The sequence below is a fragment of the Lathyrus oleraceus genome, chromosome 1 (genome assembly GCF_024323335.1).
Source record: "Lathyrus oleraceus cultivar Zhongwan6 chromosome 1, CAAS_Psat_ZW6_1.0, whole genome shotgun sequence".
Lineage (NCBI taxonomy): Eukaryota > Viridiplantae > Streptophyta > Magnoliopsida > Fabales > Fabaceae > Lathyrus > Lathyrus oleraceus.
The window spans coordinates 86,630,708-86,636,459 of NC_066579.1; the positions used below are offsets into that span (position 1 = coordinate 86,630,708).

At 33.7% G+C, this 5,752-nt stretch overlaps 2 long non-coding RNA genes across 2 annotated transcripts; both read right to left on the minus strand.

Annotated features, from left to right (window-relative positions):
- Positions 1–388: 388 nt before the first annotated feature.
- Positions 389–1,426, minus strand: LOC127117802 (uncharacterized). Its single transcript, XR_007802038.1, has 2 exons — positions 1,179–1,426; positions 389–1,015 (listed from the first exon to the last, which is right to left on the minus strand). It is a non-coding gene; the product is annotated as an uncharacterized LOC127117802 (long non-coding RNA).
- An 831-nt stretch (positions 1,427–2,257) lies between these two features.
- Positions 2,258–5,312, minus strand: LOC127117794 (uncharacterized). The gene is made up of 3 exons (XR_007802035.1): positions 5,111–5,312; positions 3,557–3,824; positions 2,258–3,393 (listed from the first exon to the last, which is right to left on the minus strand). It is a non-coding gene; the product is annotated as an uncharacterized LOC127117794 (long non-coding RNA).
- Between the last annotated feature and the right edge of the window lie 440 nt (positions 5,313–5,752).

The following is a 5,752-nucleotide window of genomic DNA, read 5'->3' on the forward strand; positions in this document are numbered from 1 at the left end:
GATGATGGAATCAGCATACCTTGAATTAAACTTGATTAAGGCTTGAACTATATTGAGTATGACTTGAATATTGAGTGATGTCGCATGGAAATAAACACATGAACCACCCTTGAATCAATGAACCAACACTTGCATCTTTCTTGACTCAAAAGACCCTTGTTTTGTCTTGAAATGAGGCATGATCACCTACAAGAGCAAATGAACAAACAAGTACCATCTCTTATTGATTCTTTTGTTAGTTGATATACAAAACAAAGAAAAATCCTAATGTTAAGATTAAGCAAAGAATGTGGCCATGCTTGTGAGCCAACGTCCAAATACAATGGTCATGATGGTGCATGACATGATTCCATGTATTAAAATGAATCTTTAGTAACAAGGTAGAAAATGGAAGGTAAATTTTGAGGTATTACAATCATTTGCATGGATAAAATTTTCATTCACGCATCATACATTCCACAACGAAACAACTCACCATAAGCCTTTTATCCATAAATATTTGTTTGACGTATCGACACTCGTGATAACTACTAAAATACGATGGAGCATTTGACGAAAGATCAAGTCAAGATGAAGAAGTACATGGACCGTATGTAGGGAAAGGTTGACCAGATCCTAAAGACTGTAACAACTATGGCAAGAGACATATGGCTTCAACAAAATGCTGCTGTTAGGAATGTTATTCATGTATTTCCTTCAGCCTTACATCTTCCTTTGATCAACCCATTTTATGGAGTCCCTCATGGGTTTCATCCCCAAATAGTTCATCTAATGCCTCGAAACTAATGGTTAGCGCCCATTTCTTAACCAAGGTCGAGGAACCTATTACATAGTTACAATCACATACAAGCGAGACCTTGTGCTAACCAAGGGATCCCTCATTTTTTACCACTACTCATGTCATATAATCAATTGTTGTCTAAGATAGTCTAGAATTATTTGGTGACTCCTGAAAAATGCATCCCAAAGTAAGGTGCGAGTTCCATGATAGGTCACCCGGGCACACCACTAGAAACTGTATAACTTTCAAATATAAGATAAAAGAGATGATTAACAAAAAGTTGTTGACTTTCAAGAGAGATGGCCCAAAGGTGAACATCTTGTTTAACAAGCCAAGCAAGATGCACAATACCCTGGTGTTTACTTTTTGTAAGGAACATAACCAGTGGGAAACTCACATTGTCAACATCTCGGAAATAGATGGAGTGGCTTGGAATAATCCAATATGTGTTGCCCAAGAAACTAAGAAAGTTGTAGTGAAATTCTTAGATGAGGGAAATGATCTAAAAATTGACAAGAGGAAGTCATCTACTGCATGTCCACACACAACGATCGCAGCACCAACAACAACGCCGCTCAAGATTCCATGTCAAGGGTATGGGAACCAAAATCTGTGATACCATTGCCATGAGTTGTTGAATGCTCCCTGTTGATTACTTTAAGCCACTGTTATGAAACAAATTATTTAATAAGCACTTTTTTCTTAAACCAAAAAATCCAATTTCAAGTAGCATAAAAGTTAGCATAATTTCTAACATAGTTTAGCATGGTATTGAATTAGACATTGCATTAGTGTAGAGTTTAAATATATAGCATGAAATAACTTATTAGAATAATCATTTCTTTGAACCAAAAACCCAACTTTGACATTGAACACAAAAAATTCTCTTCCTGAATTTTCAAAATAACAAACAATAACTATAACCTCCAAAAATTCACATCACAACAATTCAACATCACAAGTAGCAAAGCAAAAATAAGTAGAGATATTTGGTTGAGGACTTTCATCGAACCCTTGGCGAGCAAGAACGAAATTCCGTATTTCCTCCATTTTTACGGATAATCTCTCATCCATTTTTATTCTTTGATGTGATATGCTTGTTGTAATTCTAATTTAAATCAAAATATATATCAAAACTGAGTTATGATCAAACAGTCTTGGCATGTTTTCGGCATCTTGAGGCCCCAAGTTCAAGACACTATAACTTTTGATTCCTTCGTGCATTTTGAGACAAAATTGTGCCAAATGAACTTTGACATAAACTCAAAAAAGGCAAAAGAAATGAGATCAAAAGGATAATTGAGTTGAAAATGGCATGGCTGCCAAGTTGGGATCATGACAAGGTTTTGGCTTATTTTGACAACTTAGCCCTTTCCAAAATTGAGGTTTTTAAGGGTTGAATTGATGTTTAAACCTTGAAGGAAAGTTGTAGAGGAAATCAATAGGAACATTTGGCTCAAAGAAGCTTGTCAATTGGTTGAAAATTGAAGAAGTTATGAGGTTTGGACCAAAAGTGAGTCATACTTGCCAATTAGGTCAATCACACTTGTCCAATCATGTGGACACTTGAAGTTTTCTAGCATCCCAATCTAAAATGATGATGGAATCAGCATACCTTGAATTAAACTTGATTAAGGCTTGAACTATATTGAGTATGACTTGAATATTGAGTGATGTCGCATGGAAATAAACACATGAACCACCCTTGAATCAATGAACCAACACTTGCATCTTTCTTGACTCAAAAGACCCTTGTTTTGTCTTGAAATGAGGCATGATCACCTACACGAGCAAATGAACAAACAAGTACCATCTCTTATTGATTCTTTTGTTAGTTGATATGCAAAACAAAGAAAAATCCTAATGTTAAGATTAAGCAAAGAATGTGGCCATGCTTGTGAGCCAACGTCCAAATGCAATGGTCATGATGGTGCATGACATGATTCCATGTATTAAAATGAATCTTTAGTAACAAGGTAGAAAATGGAAGGTAAATTTTGAGGTATTACAATCATTTGCATGGATAAAATTTTCATTCACGCATCATACATTCCACAACGAAACAACTCACCATAAGCCTTTTATCCATAAATATTTGTTTGACGTATCGACACTCGTGATAACTACTAAAATACGATGGAGCATTTGACGAAAGATCAAGTCAAGATGAAGAAGTACATGGACCGTATGTAGGAAAAGGTTGACCAGATCCTAAAGACTGTAACAACTATGGCAAGAGACATATGGCTTCAACAAAATGCTGCTGTTAGGAATGTTATTCATGTATTTCCTTCAGCCTTACATCTTCCTTTGATCAACCCATTTTATGGAGTCCCTCATGGGTTTCATCCCCAAATAGTTCATCTAATGCCTCGAAACCAATGGTTAGCGCCCATTTCTTAACCAAGGTCGAGGAACCTATTACATAGTTACAATCACATACAAGCGAGACCTTGTGCTAACCAAGGGATCCCTCATTTTTTTACCACTACTCATGTCATATAATCAATTGTTGTCTAAGATAGTCTAGAATTATTTGGTGACTCCTGAAAAATGCATCCCAAAGTAAGGTGCGAGTTCCATGATAGGTCACCCGGGCACACCACTAGAAACTGTATAACTTTCAAATATAAGATAAAAGAGATGATTAACAAAAAGTTGTTGACTTTCAAGAGAGATGGCCCAAAGGTGAACATCTTGTTTAACAAGCCAAGCAAGATGCACAATACCTTGGTGTTTACTTTTTGTAAGGAACATAACCAGTGGGAAACTCACATTGTCAACATCTCGGAAATAGATGGAGTGGCTTGGAATAATCCAATATGTGTTGCCCAAGAAACTAAGAAAGTTGTAGTGAAATTCTTAGATGAGGGAAATGATCTAAAAATTGACAAGAGGAAGTCATCTACTGCATGTCCACACACAACGATCGCAGCACCAACAACAACGCCGCTCAAGATTCCATGTCAAGGGTATGGGAACCAAAATCTGTGATACCATTGCCATGAGTTGTTGAACGCTCCCTGTTGATTACTTTAAGCCACTGTTATGAAACAAATTATTTAATAAGCACTTTTTTCTTAAACCAAAAAATCCAATTTCAAGTAGCATAAAAGTTAGCATAATTTCTAACATAGTTTAGCATGGTATTGAATTAGACATTGCATTAGTGTAGAGTTTAAATATATAGCATGAAATAACTTATTAGAATAATCATTTCTTTGAACCAAAAACCCAACTTTGACATTGAACACAAAAAATTCTCTTCCTGAATTTTCAAAATAACAAACAATAACTATAACCTCCAAAAATTCACATCACAACAATTCAACATCACAAGTAGCAAAACAAAAATAAGTAGAGATATTTGGTTGAGGACTTTCATCGAACCCTTGGCGAGCAAGAACGAAATTCCGTATTTCCTCCATTTTTACGGATAATCTCTCATCCATTTTTATTCTTTGATGTGATATACTTGTTGTAATTCTAATTTAAATCAAAATATATATCAAAACTGAGTTATGATCAAACCCTAGAATAAATTGTAATTATGTCAAAACCGCATCAATATTTTACTCGAAGAATCTTCCTACGTTTTCAATTTGTAGTGATATACGTTTTCACTTTTATTGCTTTTCTTTAACTTAACTGTTGTTATGTTTTATATGTTGCCATTATATTTATATATATATATATATATATATATATATATATATATATATATATATATATATATATATATATATATATATATATATATATATATATATATATATATTTTGCTAATGTAAAAAAAAGAGTAATATTATATATATGAGTAACTATTATCTTTTTTAAAGTATACATACTGCAACATTTTCCTTACTAATAAAGAATATTTCGGTCTGAAGTATTTTTCTCTTAATACAAAGATATCAGTTCAATATTATATTAGCACTGAACGATACACCGATACGAACATTCTGAATCCTTGGTGTACAACTCAGGACTTGTTTTATGTTGCAGAACTTTTAAAAATTAGCTTCTGGCACCAATATCTGATAACTAGTGATAGAGTAGTTGATGTGAGCTTGTGACGTGTTACCTTATGAAGGACTATTTTTTGCCATTAAGTAGAGTGTGTTGTATCGTAAACCAAGCTATATGACATGAAAAAAACTATAAAATTTCTACTAATCATATCATTCTAAATCACTTCCTTTATTCTCTTGTACATAGTAAGATTGGAAGTTATTGGTCTGTAATGTGAAATTGCTAATGAGTGTACAAGCCAGTTCCTGCAAACTAAATCCAAAAACTAGAACTTTAACACGAACGAATCAAACTTACCAGAACCGTAACAATACAAACCTAAACCGATTCTGATTCGATACCATTGCTGCTTCTCTCTCTCCTTCTCCCAAATCCTAACTCGCAGCTCCATGGTGTTTTGATCCTGTATTGACTGATATTGAGTAAGTTGGAAATAAATAAGATATTTTTGTTAGAGTGTTGGTTTGGTGCATCTGCCGACTGCAAAACGTTTCCAGGCTTTGAAATGGTGGCTTTCATTTGTAAGACTTACAAGACCAATAACATGGGCCTTTAAACATTTGACCACTCACACACCCATTATCAACCCACACCCCACTTCTCTTATTTTCTTTTAATTGACTACAATTTACTTGTGCACACTCTCATCCAACATCAATGCTTTTTCTTTTCCTTTTAATTAACCAATTAATCAATGCTAGATTTTATTTCTCTTTTTATTAGTTTTTGTGAAAATGCTAGAAGTAGAATTAATATATTAGTTAATTGTTTTTCGATTAATTGATAAATTTTACCTTCTTCTGGCTCATGTAATTAATTAATTAAATATTTAATTAATTCTTTTGTTAATTCATGGTTTGATTCTCATTGGTTGATTTAATTATTTGATCAAATATACTTCGATCAATTAATTAGATTAATGGCTTTAGGACTTTAGCA